This window comes from Danio rerio, chromosome 17 (assembly GCF_049306965.1).
Source record: "Danio rerio strain Tuebingen ecotype United States chromosome 17, GRCz12tu, whole genome shotgun sequence".
Classification (NCBI taxonomy): domain Eukaryota; kingdom Metazoa; phylum Chordata; class Actinopteri; order Cypriniformes; family Danionidae; genus Danio; species Danio rerio.
Window position 1 is genome coordinate 53,722,674 of NC_133192.1, and position 27,592 is coordinate 53,750,265.

General features: G+C 34.2%; 1 protein-coding gene and 2 long non-coding RNA genes across 4 annotated transcripts in view; 1 reads left to right on the plus strand and 2 right to left on the minus strand.

Annotated features, from left to right (window-relative positions):
* The window catches only part of alk (ALK receptor tyrosine kinase), an 860,059-nt gene that overhangs the window by 638,062 nt on the left and 194,405 nt on the right, over positions 1-27,592 (minus strand). The window lies entirely within an intron of this gene.
* LOC141378383 (uncharacterized) overlaps positions 12,836-27,592 on the plus strand; it is a 228,406-nt gene continuing 213,649 nt past the window's right edge. The window contains exons 1-2 of the long non-coding RNA XR_012392877.1: positions 12,836-13,121; positions 13,296-13,327. This is a non-coding gene — a long non-coding RNA (uncharacterized lncRNA). The remainder of the gene's footprint in view (positions 13,122-13,295; positions 13,328-27,592) is intronic.
* On the minus strand, positions 22,180-24,642 carry LOC141378384 (uncharacterized). The gene is made up of 2 exons (XR_012392878.1): positions 22,815-24,642; positions 22,180-22,739 (listed from the first exon to the last, which is right to left on the minus strand). It is a non-coding gene; the product is annotated as an uncharacterized lncRNA (long non-coding RNA).

Here is a 27,592-nt window from a genome sequence, read left to right on the forward strand (position 1 = left end):
GTTAATGAAAATACAGTAGTTCATTGGACTTGAATGTTAAATAATGCATTAGTAAATGTTCAATTATGATTATTAAATGCTGTCCATGTGTTGTTTATGATTAGATCATGTTAGGAAATGCATTAACCAATGAACCTTATTGTAAAGTGTTACCCTTATTTCTAATAACTGAATTATTTTATCTTTGCCATGATGACAGTAAATAATATTTTACTAGGTATTTTATAAGACCCTTCTATACAGCTTAAAGTGACATTTAAGGGCTTAACTAGGTTAATTAGGTAAACTAGGAAGGATGGGGTAATTAGGCAAGTAATTGTATAACAATGGTTCATTTTGAAGACTATTGAAAAAATAATAATACAGCTTAAAGGGGTTTATAAATTTAACCTTAAAATGGGCTTTGAAAATTTTTAACTGCTTTTATTCTAGCTGAAATAAAATAAATAAGACTTTCTCCTCAAGAAAGAATATTATCAGTCAAACTGTGAAAATTTCCTTGCTCTGTTAAACATTATTTAGGAAATTAAAAAAATAATAATAATAATAAAATCAAGGGGGGCTAATAATTCTGACTTCAACTGTACATGTATATATATGTATATATATATATATATATATATATATATATATATATATATATATATATATATATATATATATATATATATATATAGATAGATAGATAGATAGATAGATAGATAGATAGATAGATATAGATATAGATATATATATATATATATATATATATATATATATATAAATTTCCTTCTGCTTAGTCTCTATTTCAGAAATTATCACAGTGGAATGAACCACCAACTATTCCACACACATACACACACACACTATGGCCGATTTAGTTCATCCAACTCACCTATAGCGCATGTCTTTGGACTGTGGAGGAAATCACAGCACCTAAAGGAAACCAATGCCAACACAGGGAGAACATGCAAGCTCCACACAGAAATGCCAACTGGCCCAGCTGGAACTCAAACGAGTTAGCTTCTTACTGTGAGGCGACAGTGCTAAAAAGTGCTACATACATATCTTACAGTATGTCAAAACAAAGTTATTTTGTTGTGATTGATTGCAATTAGTCTTTGCCCAGCACTAATCAATATTGAACACCACTCTGCTTGTGATTGTGAATCTTCACTTGTGTGAGTGTGTGCATTTTTTCTACGTTTGTTGGAGGGTTAATTAAAAAAAATAAATAAATAAATAAGTCATGTTTTGTGTTTGTTACATTCATGACACATAAGCATTGCTTTCAAGTGTCGGTGAAAGTCATTGCGAGTGCATGAACAGCTCCAGGCTTTTGGTCCCCCTTTGAAGTCTTGCATTTTGATTTATGAGAAAATGTGGAAAATTTCACTATTATTTGATAAAATATTCAGAGGTTTACAGAGTGCTTATGTACTTTCAAAGCTTTGTCACAAAAGAAATTGACCTACAAAAAAATGATTTCATTAGAGGATAAAAGTATTCATCAATCATTTATGACACAAATATTTGATGTTGTCTTTTGCAGCAGTTAATCTTTTAAACCGTTTGTACTTTCATGAATCAAACTACAAGCATGCTTCATTAATCAAGGGTGAATTGTCGTAATAACATAATGAATATATCGTGAGATAAGGTTTTGTCTCTTTGGCACAAGCAGGTGACTCATGCTAATAACTCAAACCACTACCAAATAAAGGCCACTGACTTAACTGAGCATCCGCGCATTTAATTAAACTTGCTCCTGTGAGATTTGGTCATTTACATCTATTTGCTCCCTCATAAGTCACTGTCATGGTGCTGTTTGTACACATCATTTAATAAGTCGTACGCGAGCAGTAATATAAGCTTTTCACTACATGTTGTACTCTATATGCAGGGCCAGACGGAATCTGTGGAAGTTTTTTGCTATTTCTGCTGAGAATTTTGGTAAAAAATCTGTGGATTTCTGCGGAATTATCAAATCTTAAACCTTAATGTGTGAAAAAAAAGAATATATATATATATATATATATATATATATATATATATATATATATATATATATATATATATATATATATATATATATATATCTTTTTAACTTTTATTTAATGTTTAAAATGCAAATCCAATGAGATTCACTTTGTTTGGTAAACAAAGCAAGTCTCTCATATCATATATCTACTAAAAGTATGTTTTTTTTTTTTCTTTTATTCCATGTAGTTTTGAGACACACAAACATGGCTTTGCAATCACAAATGGTCATTACAATGGAAGTCAAAAACAGCCACGTTCATAACAGATAGGTGGAGTCACGATTACTAGCGATTCACTCCTGGTTAACTACACGTCACATTAATGAACTACAAATCCCATCATACCATTTCACACACACCAGTTGCCAATCACCACTGATGAGACACTCACAGCTGAAACTTGTGTTTGCTGATCATTCAGATTATTTATACGCTACACATACATCAGTTCAAACACTGGGTGTTTTGAAACACTTTAGTCAAATGACCTTGATGTTTCGAAACACTTTAGTCACATGACCTTGGTGTTTCAGATCATGCTTCGACGTAGCATTTTAAAACAGTTGCGCTTCGAGTCCGGGGTGAAGCAGTTATAGATGTTAGTTTTAAAAATGCTCTGTTCTTTTAACATGTTTTGTTTTAACATTGGTCTGACGTCCGAATGAACACTTTGTGTATGAATATACTTATAAAATCTAGTTTTGGTCATAAAAAAGTAAAATACATAAAATCACAATTTTGTACTATTTGTTCTAGTCAGGATTCGAACTTGGCCATTTCCAGCACAGTTACTCTGTGCATACATATGGTCCACTAGGCTACATGAGGTGAAGGTGTTTTACAACCCTGTCACTCAAACGCAGATTCGGCAGGTCTCAAAACACTTCTGAAATGACCAATGATTTGAGTCACTTTAGTCATGTGACCTTGTGTTTCAAAACACTTTAGTCACGTGACCTGGGTGTTTTGAAACACTTTAGTCACATGACCTGGGTGATTTAAAACCCTTTAGTTACGTGACCTGGGTGTTTCGAAACACTTTAGTCATGTGACCTGGGTATTTCGAAACATTTTAGTCACATGACCTGGGTGTTTTGAAACACTTAAGTCACATGACCTGGGTGTTTCGAAACACTTTAGTCATATGACCTGGGTGTTTTGAAACATTTTAGTCACATGACCTGGGTGTTTCGAAACATTTTAGTTACATGACCTGGGTGATTTAAAACACTGTAGTCACATGACCTGGGTGTTTTGAAACACTTTAGTCACTTGTCCTGGGTGTTTCGAAACACTTTAGTCATGTGACCTGGGTATTTCGAAACATTTTAGTCACATGACCTGGGTGTTTTGAAACACTTAAGTCACATGACCTGGGTGTTTCGAAACACTTTAGTCATATGACCTGGGTGTTTTGAAACATTTTAGTCACATGACCTGGGTGTTTCGAAACATTTTAGTTACATGACCTGGGTGATTTAAAACACTGTAGTCACATGACCTGGGTGTTTTGAAACACTTTAGTCACTTGTCCTGGGTGTTTCGAAACACTTTAGTCATGTGACCTGGATATTTCGAAACATTTTAGTCACATGACCTGGGTGTTTTGAAACACTTTAGTCACTTGTCCTGGGTGTTTCGAAACACTTTAGTCTTGTGACCTGGGTGTTTTGAAACACTTTAGTCATATGACCTGGGTATTTCAAAACACTTTAGTCACTTGTCCTGGGTGTTTCGAAACACTTTAGTCTTGTGACCTGGGTGTTTTGAAACACTTTAGTCATATGACCTGGGTATTTCAAAACACTTTAGTCACGTGACCTGGGTTTTTTGAAACACTTTAGTCATGTGACCTAGGTGTTTCGACTTTAGTCTGCGATGCAGCATTTTGCAGCATTTTAAAACAGTTGTGCTTTGGGATCTCAAAACTGTGTTGAAACAATTCACATCAGCCATCCCAACTTATTTTGACCATATGCCTGTTATTTGAATATAAATTGGATTGTCCATATGCACTAGCCACTCTTGTATTGTCCTTTGCTTGCCTGTTCAATCAATCTTATTACTGTCCATGACTCGCTCCGACATGTGAAAGGTAGTAAATTTGCCCATTGTTGTTGAGCTTTTGTAAACATTTTCCCAAAATGCGTGTCAAAAAAATAAATAAATAACAAAAAAATTGTCACCAACAATCATTCCATTTGCTAAAACTCAGAACAATTTGTGGCAAAATAAGCCTAAACAGCACCGTATAGTGGATGAAAATGCCCCCAGCAGAACATAAGCTGGGTGCTGCTAATTTAAGCACCTTTTTTTTTTTTGTTTTTTTTTGGAGACCACATATTCATCTTAAACAGCAGGGAACATTCTCTTTCCCCCTTCGTCTGCTCATACAGCAATAAGTGCAGTGCTGGCAAAGGCAAGATTACATACCTAGTGAAAACCTAATTACAAACCTGTCAATCATCTCACCTGAATGATTACACTAGCGTTTGTGTTTATCATGCGGGCTGCATCTGGAATAATTTACTTACTCTAAAATAGATATGCTAAATGCTCATTGGGTAAACTGTTACAGTGATGCTGTGAGCGTAAATTGTTTAAAATAGTCTTGGAATCAACTTTCTTTCTTTCTTTCTTTCTTTCTTTCTTTCTTTCTTTCTTTCTTTCTTTCTTTCTTTCTTTCGCAATCTGCTGACTGTGACATTTGTTAACCTTAACGATGGAGACATTTTGTCACTGGATCAATGCATAGCCAAAGGCACAATGTTCTCTTGTTTGGTCATAATATTTTAAGACTGTTTTTCAAACCTTTGTAGAAAAGAAAAGAAAAAAAAAGAAGACAGAAGGAATTACAGAGGAAAAAGTAGTTAGGAAAAAAGAAAATAAATGAAAAGAAAATAAAACAGGAAGAAAAGAAATGGACAGTTAAGAAAGAAGGAATGGAGTAAACAAATAAAAGAAAAAGGGAAAGAAAAAAGAAAAGGAAATGAAATGACGAAAAGAAAAAAAGCAACAAAAAGTAATAATGAAATATATGCATAAAAAAGAAAATAAAATAATAAAGGAGGAAAAAAGTAAAATCAAGAAAGAAGGAATTGAATGGAAAAAAGAGAAGAAGGGAAAAAGGAAAGGAAAGAAAATAAAATAAATATGAAAAAGAAGAAAACACAAGAAAGGGAAAAAATTTAAATGAAACAGGAAAAGAAGAAAGAAAAAAATAATGAACGAACAAATGATTGAATGAACGAACGAATGAACGAATATGAACAAATGAATGAATGAATGAATGAAATACAGAAAAAGTAAAAAATTGAAATAAAAAAATGTAAGGAAAAATAAAAGGAAGAAGGAAATAAAAAAAAAAAGGAAACATGCAAATGAAAAAGAAAGTATAAGATAGAAGGATTTGAAAGAGAAAGAAAGAAGGAGAGAGAGTGAGGGAGGAAAGGAATTAGGGAAAGAAAGAAAGAAAGAAAGAAAGAAAGAAAGAAAGAAAGAAAGAAAGAAAGAAAGAAAGAAAGAAAGAAAGAAAGAAAGAAAGAAAGAAAGAAAGACAGAAAGAAAGAAAGAAAGAAAAGAAAAATAAATATATAGAATATAGTTTCTATATAGTTGGTATTCTCAGAGAGTTTATAAGACCCTGCCACTCCCCCCAGTTAATTAGATCTAATTTTCATTTAATTCTAATTGAAATTTAATGTATAATTCATTCCAAAAGTCATAATACAGTCTTTAATTGTATTGCAATGGATTATGTTTTAACAAAAGCAAACCATCACAGATTTCACTAATTCGCTGCTAATACTAATGTACTGTAATTTGAATATGCTTTAAAATATGTATAGTAATCCTGCTGTATTTTTTATAGTAAATAGTTAATTCAGCTAGTACAGTGGGTGACACTTTATTTTATTTATTTATTTATTTTTTTATTATTATTATTTTTACTTAATTTAATTTAATTTAATTTAATTTAATTTAATTTAATTTAATTTAATTTAATTTAATTTAATTTAATTTAATTTAATTTATTCATTCATTCATTCATTCATTTTCTAGTCGGCCTAGTCCCTTTAATAATACGGGGTTTAATAATAAGGCAGGGAGAACACGCAAACTCCACACAGAAACGCCAACTGAGCTGAGGTTCGAACCAGCGACCTTCTTGCAGTGATGCGACAGCACTACCTACTGCGCCACTGCCTCGCACCACCCTAATTTAATGTAATTTAATTTAATATAATTACATTTTTACTTTATTTTGTTTTATTTTATTTTTTTATTTTTTTTATTTACTTTATTTTCTTTTGCTTAATATTATTTTACTTTGTTTTTACGTTATTTTATTTTATTTTATTTTATTTTTAATTTTTTTATTTATTATGTCACCTGTGGGCATTCTGGAAAATCAACATCTGCTTCAACCAAAAAAAAAAAAAAAAAAGTTGTACGAACTACCAAAATATGGTTTCCACCTTTAAGATTGTTTAGTTAATCTTTTTCTTTAACGTCCAATACAGCAATAAAACATGTCAATATGAAAATCCATAACAGGATTGACCCTTATAACCTTACAGTGGCTTCAGTAGAACTAAGCGGATCTGCTGCATTCCGGGAAACAGCCCTACGGCACGTTAAAAACACAGGAAGTGTTAAATAGCTTTCTTGAGTAAACATTATAATGTGGTGAATCAATCTGCATCAGTTTAACTATAATGCATGCACACTTACACTCACGAGTATAAGCACATCTTGCCATCTTACATTAAGGCAAAAATACTGAAGGCCCATATGAGAAAGAAACCCTGCAAACAATCTCAGCACATTAGCATCAGGCTTGCATTAGAAAATAATTAGTCGCATTGTTTGCATTTATACCCTATATAGTATATATTAAAGTAAAGTTTTACAGAGATGGGTTGCGGCTGAAAGGGCATCCGCTGCAAAAAAATGTGCTGGATAAGTTGGCGGTTCATTCCACTGTAGCGACCACAGATTAAAAAAGGGACTAAGCGGAAACGAAAATGAATGAATGAATGAATGAATGAATGAATGAATGAATGAATACATAGTAAAGTGTGCTTCAAGGTTAAAGGTAATTTGCTCAGACAAAGTTAGGATGAGTCAGGAAAAGGCTTTAGTGCTTACCAATTTTCCATTCTATGTTTATTATTATAGAAATATTCTGTTACTCTTTATTTTAAGGTGTCCTGTTTACACATGCCCAAGGTACTGACTATAGTTAAAATTAATTATTTATAACTAACCCTAGACCTAACCATAAAATAGTAAGTACGAGTATTTAACCAATATTATCCAGTAGTTAAATGAACAGTTAAACCATAACAAATATACCTTAAAATAGAGTATAAGCAAACATTCTGAAAGTTCTGTTTTACTTGAGGCACACGCACGTAATTATAATGCACGAAGTGAACTGTGTCTGTAAAACACTGCGTGTACTTTAGTTTTATATTTGCATATTTTTGAATATATTGGGCCATAGCAAATCACCATGTAAAGTGTGTACGATGCACCATTAAATATGACAGGTAGGTAGGTAGGTAGGTAGGTAGGTAGGGATAGATAGATAGATAGATGATAGATAGATAGATAGATAGATAGATAGATAGATAGATAGATAGATAGATAGATAGATAGATAGATAGATAGATAGATAGATAGATAGATAGATGATAGATAGATAGATAGATAGATAGATAGATAGATAGATAGATAGATAGATAGATAGATAGATAGATAGATAGATAGATAGATAGATAGATAGATAGATAGATAGACAGACTGCTAGCTTACCACCTGGCTGTTATTAAGATATTTAACATTCATCATTAGTACTTATAAAGTAATATGATTATATTATATATCCTTAATTCAAATAATAATAACATATTATATAATTTTATATAATTGTAAAATATATATTGTATATTTTATTAAATAAAGAATAAAGGAAATAAATATTTTAAAAGAGCAAAACTAACACATGCTTGTATAATAAACAAAACATCAGGCTAATACAGTTAGCTTTAAAGTTAGCATCAGTGCTGTGAACGAGTCTTTATCCAGTCATATCACTGTCAGAGCAATTAAATACCAATAAAAAATGCTTCCTTCAGTGTCTTTTACTCGCTTGATCAACTCGCACAGCGAAAATCACAAACACAATAAAATAAGTGCCTTTCATTCTCTGGGAAAACTCAATCAGATCTGCGAGAGATAAAGACCTTAGGGACTCTGAGACACAAGGTATGGATATTAACCAGCGTTGCGGTGAAACGACAAGCTCATCCTGGGCTTCGCTTGGCAGCTCAAGCGTGACGCTGTAATGTATTTGATTACCTCAGCGAGGCTGTCGCTCCCACCCGCTTCCATGTCGAACACATGCTATGCACATAATGAGCAAACTGAAGAATAACGACCAGAGAAACCACCTCACAGCAGATGCTACAAAGAGGCAAACCTCACTGCTTGCTAACAATCACATGGGGCTTCAACACCCACGATGCTAGCATCACATGTAACCTCAACGCCCACCTTTTGGGCAAATATACAAGTAAGGATAGCTCTTATTAGGATGTCTGTGGTGCAGTTCTGTTTGTCGCTGAAGTAAGATGTTCTGTTTAGCTGCTCATTACTAGGTTTGAAGGAAGAATTTAAAATATGGCTAACAACTTTTATTTCAAAGAACACTCCACTTATTGGGGGAAAATATAACTCCCCTTGAGTTAAAAAGCTGACTTGTATCATTTTTTAAAGCCATTCAGCTGATCTCTTTTTGCCAGTTGCACTTTTAGCTTAGCTTAGCATATGTCAGTAAATTGGATTAGACCTTTAGCATCTCCCTCAAAAATGACCAAAGAGATCAATTTAAAGCTTGATTCTTCTGTGGTTACATTGCAAATTAAGACTAGTGGAAAATTAAAAGTTACTATTTTGTAGGTTGATATGGTTTATCATGTAACTTTGCTGTTATACCATGGTGACTTGAAAACAGTCGTCAGCTAACGGAACTGTAACAGAGTTGCATAATTAGACATCAAAGTTAAGATTCAGGTTTCAAAATCCATTTTGAAAGTGTAAATAAGCAAAAAAAATTTATTATATTTGTATTTTTAACAATTTAATTTAATTTTATTTTATTTTTAAAAGCCATTCTCAGAATGCAGCAGATCCATTTAGCTCTACTAAAGCCACTGTAAGGCTATAGGGGTCAATCATGTTATGGATTTTCATATCGACATGTTTTAATACTGTATTGGCCGTCAGAGAAAAGATTAACTAAACTTTCTTAATATTGGAAACTATATTTTGGTAATTAGTTGTACTTTACAACTTTACAATTAGGTCAACAGTTTGGGACAAAATAAAATTATTTTATTTTATTTTATTTTATTTTTTTTTTTTTTATTTTATTTTATTTTATTTATTTATTTAACCAGATGTTGATTTTCAAGGCTGCCCACAGGTGACATAAAATAAAATAAAATAAAAAAACAAAATAAAGTAAAAAAAAATAAAATAAAATAAATAAATAAATAAATAAAATAAAACAAAACAAAAATAAAGTAAATAAGTAAATAAATAAATAAATAAATAAATAAATAAATAAATAAATAAATAAATAAATAAATAAATAAAATAAAACAAAAAAATAAAGTAAAAAATATATAAAAAATTAAATTAAATACAACAAAATAAAGTAGAAAAGTACAAATAAAATAAAAAAACAAAATAAAGTAAAAAATAAAATAAAAATTTAAAAAGTTTAAAAAAATAAATAAATTAATTAAAAGCAAAAAGGTCGCAAGTTCGAGTCCTATCTATCTGTGTATAAGTGTGTGTGTGAATGTGAAAGTGTATGGATGTTTCCCATTACTGGGTTTCAGCAGAAAAGAAATCAGCTGCGTAAAACATGCTTGAATAGTTGGTGGTTCATTCAGCTGTGGCAACCCCTGATAAATAAGGGACTAAGGCGAAGGAAAAATAAAATAATATAAAATTAAAATAAATTAAATTAAATTAAATTAAATTAAATTAAATTAAATTAAATTAAATTAAATTAAATTAAATTAAATTAAATTAAAGCGAGTTAGAGACCAAAAAATGTCCCCACAAGTTCACAAATTCCACATATTGCTATAGTTGTTTGTAAAGAGAATATTAGGGCCACACAAACTCAGTGTACTATAACTTTGAACAGAGGTGATGAATTGGCTCTGTCTGTCTATAGGTTATACATCCCGAGGATGGAACCATGATCCCACATGGGCAGAATTTTGTTTAATTACTGGCTGACATTTCAAGCGAGTAGTTCAGGTGAAAGATTTATAGGTTTGCCTTGCTGTTTTCAGGGCAGAAAAACTCTACAGAAATAGCCAGCTAGACTCATGTTCAGTCAGACACGGTTCATTTATTTACCTCAGTTGATGTTTGAAAGTCACATTATTTCCATAATACAGCATAATGCATGATTCAATTACATGAATTGCTTAGATGTGAGCAAACTGTGATGTCAGTGGAAAAGCAAGTCATTGTAAATCAAGTTATTACATCTAGATTAAATCATATCAGCTATGCAAATAAACTAGGAACAACCATTCTAATTTTAGGGTCAGAGTTTAATGTGTGTATATTGAACATCCCATTTTTAATATGCAATGTAAAACAACCCGATTTTGTCAACCTGAACCCTGGGTTCTGTTCATTGTAGGTGGATTACTCAATTAGCTGAATTTGGTTTTTGACGATTTGACATGATCCAGGATCGTTTAGTTCTTTAAAACTCATTTAAGAGTTGTTGTCATAGCAACAGTTCTGGCAGCTCAAACCTGGTCTGGAGCAGGCTCATTTCATATAAACAGGATTACATTGGGTCATTTCAAGCAAAGATAATACTGAAAGTTTGTACCAAATGCTAATGTTTTCTTACAGTAGTTATATACACTTGGCAAAATAATATATATATATATATATATATATATATATATATATATATATATATATTTTTTTTTTTTTTTTTTTTTTTTTTTTACTATTTTGACCGCTAATATACCAGTAATTTAAATTAATTTAAATTATCAATTGATCCTTCGCAAAAGTTGCAGACACCTTTACCGATATCAAAATGCTTTTTTGATGCAAAATTAATTGCATACAGTTATTCCTAACGCCGATTAAAAAAACTTGAGTAGGCCTAGAATACTATAATAAAGAAAATCTTCTCTAAATGTAGAACTAAATACATTGGTATGCAATGAAATACATAATGAGTACACATGAAAGTGTAAAGCCTGCAACTTATGTGGAAAGTAATTTGAGCATCATATTTAATGTAACACATTTTTTAAATTGGTGTATAACTGTATGTTCAAATGTATAACTGTAAGCATCAAATCACCGTCATATTAACTGTCAAAACATGTTTATGACTGCTTAAATGTATTATTGCTTTCAAAAAAGTCACATATTGTGCATTTCTATTATCATACATAAATTGTACTAAAGCGATCTAAAAAGTTCATATCAATACGTCTTCTCTTTGCACCACCAGGTGGCAGTCTTTGTACTTTCATTTCTGAGGTGTAGATTGCATAAGTTTTATTAATATATATGTTTTTATCTTATATATATATATATATATATATATATATATATATATATATATATATATATATATATATATATATATATATATATATATATATATATCTCGTTAAAAAAATAATTACTATTTTCCCAAGTGTACATAACTACTACTGTAGGAAAATATCAGAATTCGGCACATACTTTCAGTATTATCTTTGCTTGAACTGACCCGATCTTATCCTGTTTATTTAAAATGAGCCTGCTCCTGACCAGGTTTGAGCTACCAGAACTTTTGCTATGACAACAACTCTCAGATCAGTTTCGAAACGATCCTGGATCGTGTCAAATCGTCAATATCCAAATATCCAGCTAACTGAGCAATCCACGAACGAAGAACATACCCCTGCTCTGCAACCCAGAGTTTGTTCAAGTTTTTACTTTTTTTTTTTAAACATAGGGTCGTCTTTCTAAAGTGTGCAACTATTTTCAAGAAAATGCACAGCTAGTTTAATTCCACTCAGGTCTTTACTGCTGTACAATTCAATAATGCTTGACCAAATCACATTAGTTATTGCAAACATCCTTAAAGCCTGCAAAAGTGAACCAAAAATGAACCAAGAGCCATTAAGACTGTATAAAAAAGCAAAGAAATGTATTTCAAACAGCAGACTAACAATGTCAAACTATTTCCATGATTTAAAAAATAAATAAAATTGTTACAAAATTACACATTATTATGTATACAGAGCATGTGTTCTGCCTTTCTCTCTCTCTCATTAAGAGTGGGAGTTGTTGTGTTCACAAAAAAAACATCATTAAAGGTGGCAGCCATGGTCGCAAGTTCCATTGTTGTCAACACAGTTTAACATAATCTGTGTTTCCATTGGTTTGGTTTATTTGTTTACAGGGTCAATGCACATTAATCGACATTAATCCCCAATTCATCTATAGCACTTGGTCTTTGATTAACTGCTTGGGGGCCTCACAAATATGGCCGCAGAGTTAAGAGACTAAAGGGCCTTTAACTGCATACGCTCAGTGGAAATAAGGCATTTAAGGTTTGCGTGAAACCAATTCTGTTGAATCAAATAAATGGTTTATTTTTGTCACCAGCTCAGTCTCAGCTATTCCCCTCATGGACCAGCAGGGGTCTCTCTCTCTGGAATTCTAACACATCACAAACTCTGTTTCCCACAAACCCCAGCTGGACTCTGATTACTTTGCTACTTTGCACCTGAAGCTCGTTTAGCACACACAAGCCACACTCACCAGTCATTCTTTGGGAAGTCTTGTTTTGCATTCGATTCTAAGCAGTTTCACATATTTCTGAATGATTTGCTGGAGCCTATTGGACTGTTTACTTTGTGTATGATTTGCTGCTGCCTGCTTCAACCCTCACTGCTCTCCTGTTATGATTGTATGCTGCCAGCGTGGACCATAACCTGTGTTATCATTTGTTTGTTTGCAGCCTCCCTGCAACCTAGCCTGGTAAGTGTGCATCCTATCATTGTACCTTTTTCATTGTGCTCTGTTTATCCTCCAGTGTACAGTTTAGACGTTCTCTATTCCACTCATCATTATAATTACTAATGTGTTTGTGATTAAATTACTTTGTTGGTGTTTTGACAGAACAGTAACAGTACATTTTTGAAAACTCAACAGGTGAAGACACTTGAGGGGAAAAACAATTGAAGGTAAGAATTCAAAAGGTGTTTAATTTCACTAAATTACTTCACTGAACGTAAAAAATCAAGATGCCATGATTAAAAATCTCTCCTCAATTTTGTAATTAGCATTTTAGAAATTGACACTTAGTACAGATCTACAACAGGAACAGAGAGCTGATTACAGTATCTGAAGTACTAAAACAAATTAATTTTGACATACAAGTAAAGCATAACAACAGAACCAACAGCATGGGTAACCAATTACTTGTGCAAGGGAAAGGCAAAAGAAACTGAGCAGTTCACTTGCTGTTCTTGTTGAGGTTGCTTTTATATATATATATATATATATATATATATATATATATATATATATATATATATATATATATATATATATATATATACTGTGTATATATACTGTTATATATATATATATATATATATATATATATATATATATATATATATATATATACTGTGTATATATACTGTTTATATATATATATATATATATATATATATATATATATATATATATATATATATATATATATATATATATATATAACAACAGCCAACAGAGGACTCCGTTTGGTCTTAAACCCTTTTTCGATGGATTATTTTCATTATTTTTGATGGCATAGCAATCAAAATAGGACAAGATATGTTAATATATGGGACAAATTCTGGACCTTTGTCAGTGAGGGGTGGGGCCCCTGGCTACAGGCCTGAACAGTTAGAACACATGCTGTGCTTATAGTTAACCTGTTTTTAACTGAATTTTGGTTGTAAAAGCGCAGGTCAGATTTTCTGCTGGTCATAATTAATTTTGTCCAGAAAAGTATTGGACCTCTCCAGTTTCATCTGGAATGCATCCCAGATTACCTTCTGAAGTGTTTTGTGCGATGAGATTTACATCTGATCAGAATAAAACAAATCAAGTGACCAAACAGCCTCAAAAACCGTCGTGACGGGATTAGCATCTTTTGCTGTGAAGTGACATGACAGCTGAGGACTCTGCTTGCCATTAAAGCCTTCGTCAGACAGTTATTTAAAAAAATAATAATAATAATAATAATAATGTCAACAATAGAGAAAGAGAGGTCATGTACTGGACAAGTCAATAAATATACAGGACGTCCCGGCTAATGCGACCAGTTTCGCCTAGAACCTCATGGATAGGGGCAGATTTTCATCTGTTAGGAAGTAAGTACTTTTGCCTTAACCTGTTTGGCAGTCTTTTTGAACATATGTTCAATATCTTGAAATAATGACGCTGATGCCTGCCTTTTCTGCCTTGCTCCTTTCGCCTATGGATGTCGCATCAAAGATTTAAATGTTACCACTCAGTGGGTTATGTAGTGACTCGTGTCACAGTATTGTGGCTTTAAGGTCTGGGATTTGAATCACTGGAAAGAGTTATTTAAAATTACACTTTAATACAATATATATTGAATATAAATACATTATATTAATTATATAATAAATATATCATATAATATTAAATTACATTAAACAATTAAAAGGACAAATTCTGGACCTTTTGGCTGTCGCGGGTGGTTCGTTTCCCCCTGGCTACGGGCACGGTCTAATAGCCAAGCTTCCTGTGAGCACTGTACAAGTATGGCGGCAGTATTGACACATGCTTAGGGTCCATATGCAATATCTATGGTCTAGCTTTGTTTCACACAACTAGCTGTTGATGTGTCTTAGTTGTTTTGCCATGTTCTTATGTTTTTTTTTTTTTTTTTTTTTTTTTTTTTTGGTGGTGGTGGGGGGTCAATTAAACTGCATTTGGGTCCCTGCACTACCCCTTCAGTGGACTTCATAGACTGACACAATACAGAAGAAAAAAAAGACAGCATATAGTATTAGATAACCTCAGTAATATATAATTGTGTTCCTGAAAGTAGTAACTTCTTAGACTATTTAATTTCATGTTTAAGTCTATTTTCAATTAGCAAGAGGTCTCCATTGTCAACTCGGCCGCTAAAATGTGTTAACTGCTTCCTCAGAGATAAACATCTCTGATAATCCGGAGATTTTAAGGTACGTTGCTGCCATGTTGTTTCCTCCATCTGATGACATCTTAATTAAACACCAAGCGACATGTGAGACAACAAGAGACAATCAAGATGAAACCAATTCACCCACGTCAACAGTGGTTACATATCCGGTGATAATGAAACCTTTCTTGATAAAAGCTCAGAGAAACATCCTGGAGCATGTAATCTTCCATTGGTAATTTGGCATGCGGTCAAGTCACCAATTAGTCAATTGCCTATGCAGGATATCCATAAATGCATAACTAAATGTAAATAAAATAATTGTGATCATGGAAATTGTCTTGCAAATGTGTCGATTGGGCATCTAGTTATACTTTACAATAAGGTTCAATTAGGTAATGTATTTACTCACACATTCATTAATCACAGTTCAGCATTTGCTAATCCATTGTTGACAATCAAAGTTGTCCACTGTAAGAGACTAACAATGAATCACTTTGTTTTCATTAACCCAATAGGGTCACACTTTCCTTTAAGGTACAATTCTTACTATTAACAAATCATTAACTAAGACATTCAGCTAAATAAAATACTAATAAGCTGCTCAGTAATATAGGTGTAGTTGAGTTTAGGTATTAGGATTAGGGGTGCACAATACGATTATGCTTTACGGGTACTAATAAACAGTAAATCTTGTATTATTAAGCATGTAGGAAAGTAGTTAATTGTGATTATTGGACAGTGTTGTACATTATTTATACAACAGTTCTGTCTGGTTCTTGAATCGGATTGGCTGATGACCATGCGATAATCTGCCAGTCACAGCACTCGTTCAGCCTCTTAACACTTCACCCTTATGTATTACTCTGCCCACAAACAGCAACAAGTAGAGGACACTCTACAGTTTGACAAATATTGCTCCTGTTGGACAACATAATGTACTTTTGAAGCTTTTTAGCCGAAAATGTAGTTGTTTAGATTGCAACTGTGCAGTTTATTTATAAGGATAGTGTCTATTTTAAAATGTATAATTTCTGAGAGACCGCACATTTTGAGCAAAGACGGTTGATGATGTTCATCCACAAGATGGCGACAGAAACCGCATGAGCAGCCCTATATAAATATATAAATAGCTTATATTTCTACAAGTAAATCATCGCATAATAGGGATAATCATACAAGTCATATCCATAAAATTTACGGTAAAAAAAAAACAACAACAGCTGTGGTTGCCAGAATTTAATGATAAATAAAAAATAAAAAAACAGTAGGAATGTTAAATATTATATATGGTTAATTGCCTTATTTTGGACTTGTGTCATACACCAATGTTTGAAAGTACTAACATCTTACAATCTAACTTTGTTATACAGACAGAAACACAACCCTTAGCAAGTGTGAATATGATACAAAAACTGCTCAGTGTAACTCACACAACTACTGAACACCATCATGGTAACACGCATACAATTAAAGCACCATTAATTATAAACATTATTTACCAACATTAGATGAAACAAAACTCTAATGTGAATGAAATTAATTATAGTGATGTCCACTAAAAAGCATAACAAAGTGTCCTACAGGGAATCACGGGAAACCAAATTTATGAGAATTAAAAAAAAAAAAAAAAAAAAAAAAAAACTTAACATTAAACAGGTTAGAGATTTTTACTGTAGCATTTTTACTTTTTTCTTTCTTTCTTTTTTTAATGACAAATATAAAATGTTCATCAAATGTGCCATCTGGAATTTTCTTCAAAATGTTTATTTATTTTCTTTTGCTCATGTATGTAGTTTTAAACATTTTACTTTTATAGGAAAGAAGCCTTTCCATTAATTTTCTCTAAAATGGAGTAACTAAACAAGGGAAAAACTTCTAAGTGATGGCACATAAAGGTTTTTGCATCTTAAGGCTTCATATAAAATATATTTACATAATGTGTTGAAAAAAAATGTTTATTTCTGTACTCTCAAAAGTGTTAACTTGAAAAGATAGTTCACCCAAAATGAAAATTGCTATTTACTCAACCTTCACTTGTGTTTTCTTTCTTTAGAGCACAAATGAAGATATTTGGGGGGAAAAAATGTTGTAAACTTTCTTTCTTTAGCTATTATGGAAGTCGGCAATAACAGATTTTCAGCTTTCTTCAAATAATTTTCTTTAGTGGTAAACTTGGTGGTTAAAATGGTGAGTAAATCAAAATTTTGGGAGAGTTTTCCTCTAAAAAAGATGAATAAATATTGCAATATATCTACACTGTCAAAAAATCCGTAATTTTACGGTTTATATCCGGTAGCTGGGGTGCCAGAAAAAAAAAAAAAAAGAAAAAGTAAAATAATGGGTGTTAAATTACAGAAATTTACTGATAAATAATGGATCTTAATTTACAGAAATCTCCTTACATTTAAATTCTGATAAATTTCTGTAATTTAATATCCGTTATTTTACGGTACATATCTGTTATTTAAGAGCCATTTTTTTTTTTTTACTTTTTTTCGGCACCCCAGCCACCCCTAAAATTATGGATTTTGTTTTACAATGTATTGTTTATAGTTTCTGTTAGTACTAACATTAACTAATTGAGCCTTATCTTGAAATGTTAATGCCATCTTGCATCATACTGAGTTGGTGAACATAAACAATGATTTGCATGACATGAATGCAATTTTTTACCAGCAATGAAGTGTCTGAATCCATTCCGACAGGTATTTCATCCAAAATTCATCCAGAGAGGAATGTTTTATTTCTGTTCCTGCACTTGGCTGCTATATCTATGCAGCTGAATGGTTCCTGCAGTTTAACGCCCCAGTGATTCAGTTAATGGGAGCTTTAGCGCTCGGATGTTAGCTAAGACACGAAGAGCCGCTGACCATGCTAATGTAAGGCTGTCTGTATAGTTATGATCTGCTAATCCTCTTCAGTTCCAAGGTTATGATCAGACAAATCAGAGGATTTGAGCTGAGCTGATAATCTTTTTTTGTTATTATACAGATAACGCTGCTAAAAGATCACCCACGTTTGGCAGTGATATAAACTGTAGCCCTTCTTGAGATGGAAAACACCTTGTTGCATAGTCTCAGATAAGAAACATTTGTTATTTTTATGCCCCCACTGATTTAACTTCATGAATCAGGCATGAAAATGTAAAATGCTCCCATAGATATATACACTAGATCTCGCATAGGGACCCTGAGCATGCGTCAATAGCGCCGCCACATTGGTACAGTGCTTCCAGGACAGACATCATTCAACCACACTAGTCAAGACAGTGTTACTACTGTACGTGACTACCGACTTTAGCGCTGTCTACGGGTGAAGTTACGAGCAAACAAAGAAAACAATGCACAAAGGCAAAACATTTCATAGGTAAGATTTAGTTATACGTTTTTGTATGTAATGAACTTGTGCTAAACAGGTAACGTTATTGATGATAATACAGTCACTTACTGCATTCACTTTAAGGCAAAGTAGCACAAACTCGCACTAAATACTCGGCTTATGCTAATTTTGTTGAATAAAATAAGCAAACAATGCAAAATAAATATGACCACAAGATGCTGCGGTGCCAGAAACTTGTATTATTGTCGGCAAAGAGGTTAAGGAGTCGTTCATAACAGAGATTCATTCACAAATGAATCGCTCCCTCCGTCAGTATGAGAAAGTGAAAGCAGGAGAGGAGGTGTGTTTCAGGACATGGATTAGATCAAATTTAACAGGGAGGGAGGATAGTACATTTCCATACACACAAACGCAAGCTTTTTTTGTAAGGAATTTCAGTGCGAAATTATAATTATAAGAAATTAAAATTATAATTTCCGTAATTAAAACAAAAATTGCATACTGACCTCCAGGGAAACTTCCGATCATAGGTTTATGTGTATATCTCTGGCTCTGGTTGGCCACAGACAAGCAGCTTGGTCCTGCATTCATTTCAAGGGAGCGCTACCCTGTACTAAAATGGCGGTTCTATTGACGCATTCCTTACAATAGACAACAACAGTGTAAGCGACGTCTAATGTATATATCTCTGAAATGCTTCAACATTTTTCTAAATGCCTGCTTAATATAATAGTTGTTCATTTTGTTGCAGACCTTCTGTTCGAAATCCAATATAAAATCTAACTTTAAAAATGTAAAAGTTTTTCATCATGAAAACCAAGATCACTATTCTTAAATGTGTTCCAGGATATGCTGTTAATCTAAACAAAGAGTGAAACGCATAGACCATTTCATTTAGACAGCATACAGATCCTGGTCAAATACCTGTACATTATATTACTGACTGTTCGATATCATAATTTTGCTGAATTCTTTATCGCACGTGTTGCTGTTATGAAGTTTATAATGATGGTTGCAGTTTTGCAGCAATATTTAGTGGCTTTTTAGATACCTGAAGGCCACAGCCATGTCACCCTGCAGCCCAAGACCGGTTACTCACTGAAGCTAAGCAGGGCTGAGCCTGGTCAGTCCCTGGATGGGAAACCACTAGGGAACACTAGGTTGCTGTTGGAAGTGGTGTTAGTGAGGCCAGCAAGGGGGGCTCAACCTTTGGTCTGTGTGAGTCCTAATGCCCCAGTAAAAGTGAAGGGGACACTACACTGTCAGTGGGCGCCGTCTTTCGGATGAGACGTTAAAACCGAGGTCCTGACTCTCTGTGGTCATTAAAAATCCCATGGCACTTCTCGTGAAACAGTAGGGGTGCAACCCCGGTGTCCTGGCCAAAGTCCCTCTTTCGATCCTTACGATAACCAATAGCTGGTGTGTGGTGAGTGCACTGGCGCTGTTGTCCTGTGGCTGCCGTCGCATCATCCAAGTGGATGCTGCACACTGGAGGTGGTGTGGAGAGACCCTCCCTCATGATTGTGAAGCGCTTTGGGTGCATACACAATAAATGCACTTTATAAATAAACATTACATTACATTACCTCAATTTAAAAATTATCAAAGCGAACAGAAACAAATATAGTAACTTTATATATATAGTTTAATATAGTTTTTTTTTTTTTTTTTTTGTGTCAATGGAGACTTTTGGAGATTCAGACCTGTTCATACTGTACCACTCTTGCTGTTCTCAATGGCGGGCCCAGCCCTGTGTCTCAAATCCCTCACAAGTGGCCCAGTCCCAGCAGACCTTAAAACCTTTAACACTTAGCCACAAAGAGATAAATAAAAAAAAAAGTAAAAGACTTATATTTACCTCTTTAGAGATCTTTTAGAAGATCTTTGTTTATTTGAATTGCAAATTTGTGTACATGTTATAGCTGTTGCCTGTAGTGAGAATGAATTCTAGGCTATAATACCCCAGGTCAGTTGTAATAGCAAAACACTTGGTTGGTAACATCAGTGAAAATGTTACCACCAAACTTATTTAAAAGTATTTATATGATGTAATTTTCAGTATTCGTATAGCTCTTGAAAGAGAATGACCTCAAAGCCAAATTAGATGTCGTCTATGAGCTTCTAAAGCTGCACACACAAATAGTTCAATTGCTGAAGCTGATGCACATTTGTACATTGTGTTCAGCTTTGTAACACAACATTAGTTTCAAGCTAATTTTGCTTTGACATGGCGTGTTATCCTGCTGAAAGTAGCCATTAAAAGATCTGTACACTGTGGTCATAAAGAGATGGACATGGTCAGCAACAATACTCAGGTTGAGGTTGTGGCATTAAAACGATGCTCAATTGGTAGTAATGGGCCAAAAGTGTGCCAAGAAAGCATCCCCCACACCATTACACCACCACCACCAGCCTGAACCATTGATGCAAGACAGGATGGATCCATGCTTTCGTGTTGTTGATGCCAAATTCTGACCCTACCCTTTGAATGTAACGGCAGAAATGGAGACTTATCAGACAAGGCAACATTTTTCTAATCTTCTATTGTCTAATTTTGGTGAGCCTGTGTGAATTGTAGCCTTCGTTTTCTGATCTTAGATAACAAGAGTGTCACTTGGTGTGGTCTTCTGCTGCTGTAGCCCATCTGGCTCAAGGTTAAACGTGTTGTTCATTCAGAGATGCTTTTCTGCAGACCTCGTTTGTAACAAATGGAAACTTGAGTTGCCTTTCTATCAGCTCAAGCCAGTCTGGCCATTCTCCTCTGACATCAGCAAGGCATTTATGCCTATAGAAACTGTGGCTTAATAGATATTTTATCTTTTTCTGAAGTTTCTCTGTAAACCCTAGAGATGTTTGTGCATGAGATTAATGTAGATCAGCAGTTTCTGAAATACTCTGGCACCAACAACCGTGTCCTGTTCAAAGTCACCTAAATCCCCTTTCCTCACTACTCTGATGCTCTGTATGAACTGTCGCACGTCATCTTGATCATGTATACATGCCTAAATGCATTGAGTTTCTGCCATGTGATTGCCTGATTAGAAATTTGCGCTAACAAGCAGTTAGACAGGTGTACCTAATAAAGTGAACGCTGACAATAGCTATTCATTAAATATTAAATGTATAGAGCGATACATTGAGAAAATGAACAGATTCACTGCAAAGGTCATTAAAGCATGTTCTGCAATAGATTTATACCAATCGCAGCACCTAAGTACAACTCCCGCCTCATCCCCCAGTGCTGCTCATGCGATGATTGGTACAAAGTTGGCCCGGCTAGCACTAAATTGCAAGCAGAGTCTGAGAGCAAGATGGAGAGAAGGTATAGAGCCAGCCGCGAGACATCACACAGGCTCTTCTAATCCCTCGTGGTCAAGGATCCATTCAGCCTCGGCTCCTCACCTCAAATGAGATCTCCAGGGAAGAGAGCAGCCTGGATCAGAAAAACCCCTCGGTGCCCTGTGGGACTCGTTTCTACCATTCTTTACCTTCATCTCACGAAACTCTCTGGATGGAGTGCATCTGTTCTGCTTGTTTTTTTTTTTTTTTTGGAGGGGGGGCATGGGAGGTGGCAAAGAGGACGGAGGGCTTAGAAGCAAGACGTGGTTTAAAGCAAGCAATCCATCTTCCATTTGCCGAGGTAAAGATGGCAGTGAGATGATTGTACGGAAGAGTGAGTAAGAGGGACGGGGAACTAATCCAGCGCCATCTATTAAATCTGACACTTCTCTTAACAAGACTTGACAAGCTTTGGGGAGAGAAAGATAACCTCGCCTCGTCAGTGAAGGAGAAAATGGAAGGAAATATTCAGAAATGCTGAAGCGTCCTCTGCGGTCGAGGATTACATGGGGCGATTCTATAATTGCAGATGCATTCGGCATTTCGAAAAGTTAAGGAAAACATTTGTAAATGGCAATATTTTGTTAATCTTATGAAGCATATTTAATTCAGTACTTGCCAAAACATAACTTTTTTTAATTCTAGAGGAAAACATAATTTGCTTTATAGTATTGTTTGTCAACTCGAGACAAATTGGGTAATGTGTAGTAATGGCAACGAATCGTAGCAAGAAACAATATTTATTTGTTGTTCTGTTAAATAAGCAGCCATTACATTTCAACACTAGAAAGCAAGATGATATTTCACTTGTAAATACATACACACACACACACAAACACACAAAGAGAGAAACACAAGCTCTCTTCTAGAGTTCACACTTGGCTCACGATTTATAAAAAGCTTGTTTGGCATGCTGTCCCGGGAGAGAGCCCTGAGCTCAAGGGATCCTCGAGTCTAGGACTCCTTCCCTTTAGCAGGGCGAGGGGAGATTGAGCTTAGGTCGATCTCTCATTTCCCCTGCAGCTGAGTCTAAGGTGAACTTCCCGAGAGCAAGACATCTAGGAGACTTAGACCATGTGGCGACACAGTGGCGCAGTAGATAGTGCTGTTGCTCCACAGCAAGAAGGTCACTGGCTGAGCCTAGGCTGGGTTGGTTGGCATTTCTGAGTGGAGGTTGCATGTTTCTATGCTTCCTCCAGGTGTTCCGGTTTCCCCCACAAGTCCAAAGACAAGTGGTACAGGTGAATTGGGTAAGTAAATTGTCCATAGTGTGTGAGTGTGATTGAGTGTGAATGGATGTTTCCCAGTGATAGGTTGCGACAATAAGGGCATCCGCTGCATAGAAAAATGTGCTGTATAAGTTTGCGGTTCATTCTGCTATGGCAACCCCAGATTAATAAAGGCTAAGTTAAAAAGAAAATGAATGAATATACGGCATGTTTGGACTGTTGGAGGAACCCAGGGGAACCCATGCGGACATGGAGAGAACATGCAAACTCCCCATAGAAATACCAGATGGTCCAGCGAGGACCTAAAGCCAATGGTATTGCTGCTATGATGCAACAGTGATAATCACTGGGCCGCCGTGCCGACGATTCTGGATAAGGGTGGAAGAAAGGAAGGAGGGGGGTTTCTTCCAGACAAAGATAGTTGTAGAAATGAAATGATGATATGCAGTTGAAGTCAGAATTATTAGCGCCCCTGTTTATTTTTATCCCCAATTTCTGTTCTGTTCTGGGAAGATTGTTTCAATACGTTTCTAAGCATAAGAGTTTTAAAAAACGTTTTTCTAATAACTCATTTATTTTATCTGTTCCATGATGACAGTAAATAATATTTTACTAGATATTTTTCAAGACACTTCTATACAGCTTAAAGTGACATTAAAAGGCTTAACTAGGTTAATAAGGTGAACTAGGCAGGTTAGGGTAATTAGTCAAATTATTGTATAATGATAATTTGTTCTGTAGATTATCGAAAAAAAAAATGCTTAAAGGGGCTAATAATTTTGTCTCAAATGTTTTTTAAAAAAATAATAACTGCTTTTTTATTCTAGCCGAAATAAAACAAATGAGACTTTCTCCAGAAGAAAACATATTATCAGACATACTGTGAAAATTTAATTGCTCTATTAAAAAATTTAAAAAAGATAATAAAAATTAAAAGGGGGCTAATAATTCTGACTTCAACTGTATATATAAATATATAAAAATATCCAACCGATCTACCATTTAACTTAAACAAATCATCCAACCAACCGACCAAACATTAAACTGACCGATCATCAAACCAACCGACCAAAAAAAAAAAAAAAGGTCAATCAAAAATATGGATCAACCAACCAACCAACCATCCCACCTTCAAACCAACCAACCAACCTACCAACTATCCAACCAACCAACAATCCAACTGACCAAGCGCGTGCTCCTCTTAAAATTAGTTAATTATTAAACTTAATTTAATTTTGCACATACATGACTGTCAATTCTGTCACATACTGTTAGCCAACCCACATAACAAAACTATTTTTAGCCAAAAACTCCACAAGCTAGCATAAATGCTAAGACCACATGGCACTAATGAAGATTAACATGTGACCAGTCTAAAATTCTGTCTCCCTTTTAAAATTGTGGTAACATTATTCACAGTTTACAAAATAACTTTGTGTAAGGTCATTTTTAATGAAAATATTTTCTCAGAGAGAGTGCACACACACCTTTTGGTGCTTAACATCTTGTCAGTGAGAGAAAATTACATTAATTTTCAGTTTTTTTTTTATTTTATTTTATATTTTTTATTTATTTATTTATTTTACACTGTTGTGGGAGATAATTTCAGTGCTCAGCAGGCACACAACACCATAAAATATTATATTTAGGTCATGATGTCAGGTGACCAAAATTTAATGTCTAGCCAGCATTTAAGTACAATGTTATTTTGACGTACAATAATGACGTCAAATTAAGATTATATTTGCTTGATTTTTTTTTGTGAACAAAATCCAACCTCTGATAGATCTCATAGTGGTAACGCTCACACAACTTCAAGGTGTAACATGATTAGACGTTGATATTCGGTTGATTTTTAGGCTGGACTTCGGACATTGGGGTTGGCCTGACATTGGGTTCTGACGTCAACCTGATTTTCATGCGTTGGGGTATGTTGAGGTACAACGTCAACATGTCACATTGAGATCCTGTGCCATGCAAAGTATGGTAACAGAATAGACGATTTACGAGAGGGGTCTGGATGCAGACCTGGTACAGTGCAATCAGAGCTGCATCCAATGCTTTTTAATGCACTCCACCCCTAATCCTACTGTACTCCTCACAGTGATATCACTAGCTCCATTGAATGCATTGTGTCTGAAATTGCATCACTGAGAGATGCAGTCTCAGCTTGCGTCATCAAGGCTGTATCAAGATATTATTGAGATTTACAGACACATTTCTGTTTGCTGAAATATGTTTTAAAACAATTTAATGTTGTAGAATTTGAAAAAAAAAAAAACCAAATTAGAGCTTTTATTTATTATAAGTACCATTAATAAACGCATTTGCAAAATAAAAATACGTTGATTACATAATGACCCATGAGGTGGAAAATCAACCAATTTGGAGCAAAAACCAAAAAAAAAAAAAAAATATATATATATATATATATATATATATATATATATATATATATATATATATATATATATATATATATATATATATATTTATATATATATATATATATATATATATATATATATTGATTTGACACATTTAACATTGTGTAATCTATGCAAATAATAAACTCATTTTAAATAATAATATAATCTAGATATATATTTTTAAATTAAATAAATAATTGAAAATATAACCTTAAAAAAATGCTGCAAAAAATGATGGATTTGGACACATAATACCTGCAATTATAGAATCACCCATGTGTTTGCAGGCTTGAATCTTTGTGCAGCCGTATCGGGCTCCTAGTGCCCAGAGGCCCTTTAGCACATCCTGCAAAACGAGATCACAAATGAGACAGCTAATGAGCGCAAGAGGCACCGCAGCATCTTGTTAGCAAAGATGCTCCTTACTCGCCTCGGCTAGAAAAAAAAAAAAAAAACACAAACATAACACACATACACGTCCTAGTTAGACTCGACGCTCCAGCTGTTCTGACTCGCTTCGCTGTTGAGGTATCACAGTCTCATTTGAGCCTCCTGTCCTTGATTCGACTTGCTTGTGGAACTCGACGCATAATTTCGCCAGTCATTTGGTCTATTGTCTGCCACTTGCAATAGATTCTTATCCAATCTGAATGGCAGCTGCCTTCGGTGTGGGTCTGACCACACGATAATGTCATTAGTCGCCCTGCTAAAGTACACAATTTCTTGACAAAGAGCAAATGCAGATATTGACAAACATGAGGGACAGAGATCATTGATTGACTCAGGCGTTCGTCTGAATTTCAGACTTTATTTGCCGCCACCAAGTTGCCAAACACAACCTAATTTTAGAGACACGCTGCATAGAGGGATTGCTTAAGCTCGGAGGGTATTGAAGCACACGGTGTGGTACACAAACCCGAAAGAATCAATTCTTTTTCAAAAGTGAAAACAGACAAGGTATCTGCAAAGAATTGGAGGGCTGTGGTAAAACCAACGGGGATGGAGCAACAGTGTGTAATATTTGATGTAAAAAATCAGAAATGCTACACGTAGCATTGCCGTTCAGGCGAGACTTCAAAATGTACCTTAAGATTGACAGAAAAAAGGGAAAAAAGTTATAGTTCAAAACAGTCTTTTTTTTTTTTTTCCCCAGTGTCTAAAATACAGTTGTCAATGTAAACATTATTATTACTTATAGCAGTTAGGGTGGCCATATTTTTTATATTATAAATTATTCAGTTATGTTATCTCTCTCTCTCTCATATATATATATATATATATATATATATATATATATATATATATATATATATATATATATATATATATATATATATATATATATATATATTATTTGTAGTCTAATCACAGTTACAGCATAACAATTAAATGGCTTTTCTGATCTAACAGCATTGTTTTTTTTGTTTGTTTTCTTTAGTTTGACCAAATATTCATTTTTAGATTGATTGGATTGGATGGATGGTTGGTTTTTGGTAGGTTAGTCGGTCAGTTGGTCAGTGGGATGGTAGGTAGGTTAAATGGTTGGTAGGTTGGATACTCAGTCGGTAGGTTGGTAGGTCAGTTGTTTGGTCGACTGGTTGATTGGTTAGATCAGTGGTCACCAAACTTGTTCCTGGAGGGCCGGTGTCCTGCAGATTTTACCTCCAACCCTAATCAAACACACCTGAACAAGCTAATCAAGCTCTTACTTGGTATACTTAAAACTTCCAGGCAGGTGTGTAGAGGCAAGTTGGAACTAAACCCTGCAGGGACACCGGCCCTCCAGGACCAGGATTGGTGACCCCTGGGTTAGATGGACAGCTGGTTGGTTGGTTGGTTGGTTGTTGGATAGTTGGTTGTTGGATGATTGAATGGTTGGTTGGTCATTATTTTTTGGTTGGTAATTTTTTTTTTTTGGTTGGTCAGTAGGTTTGATGGTCGTTCAGT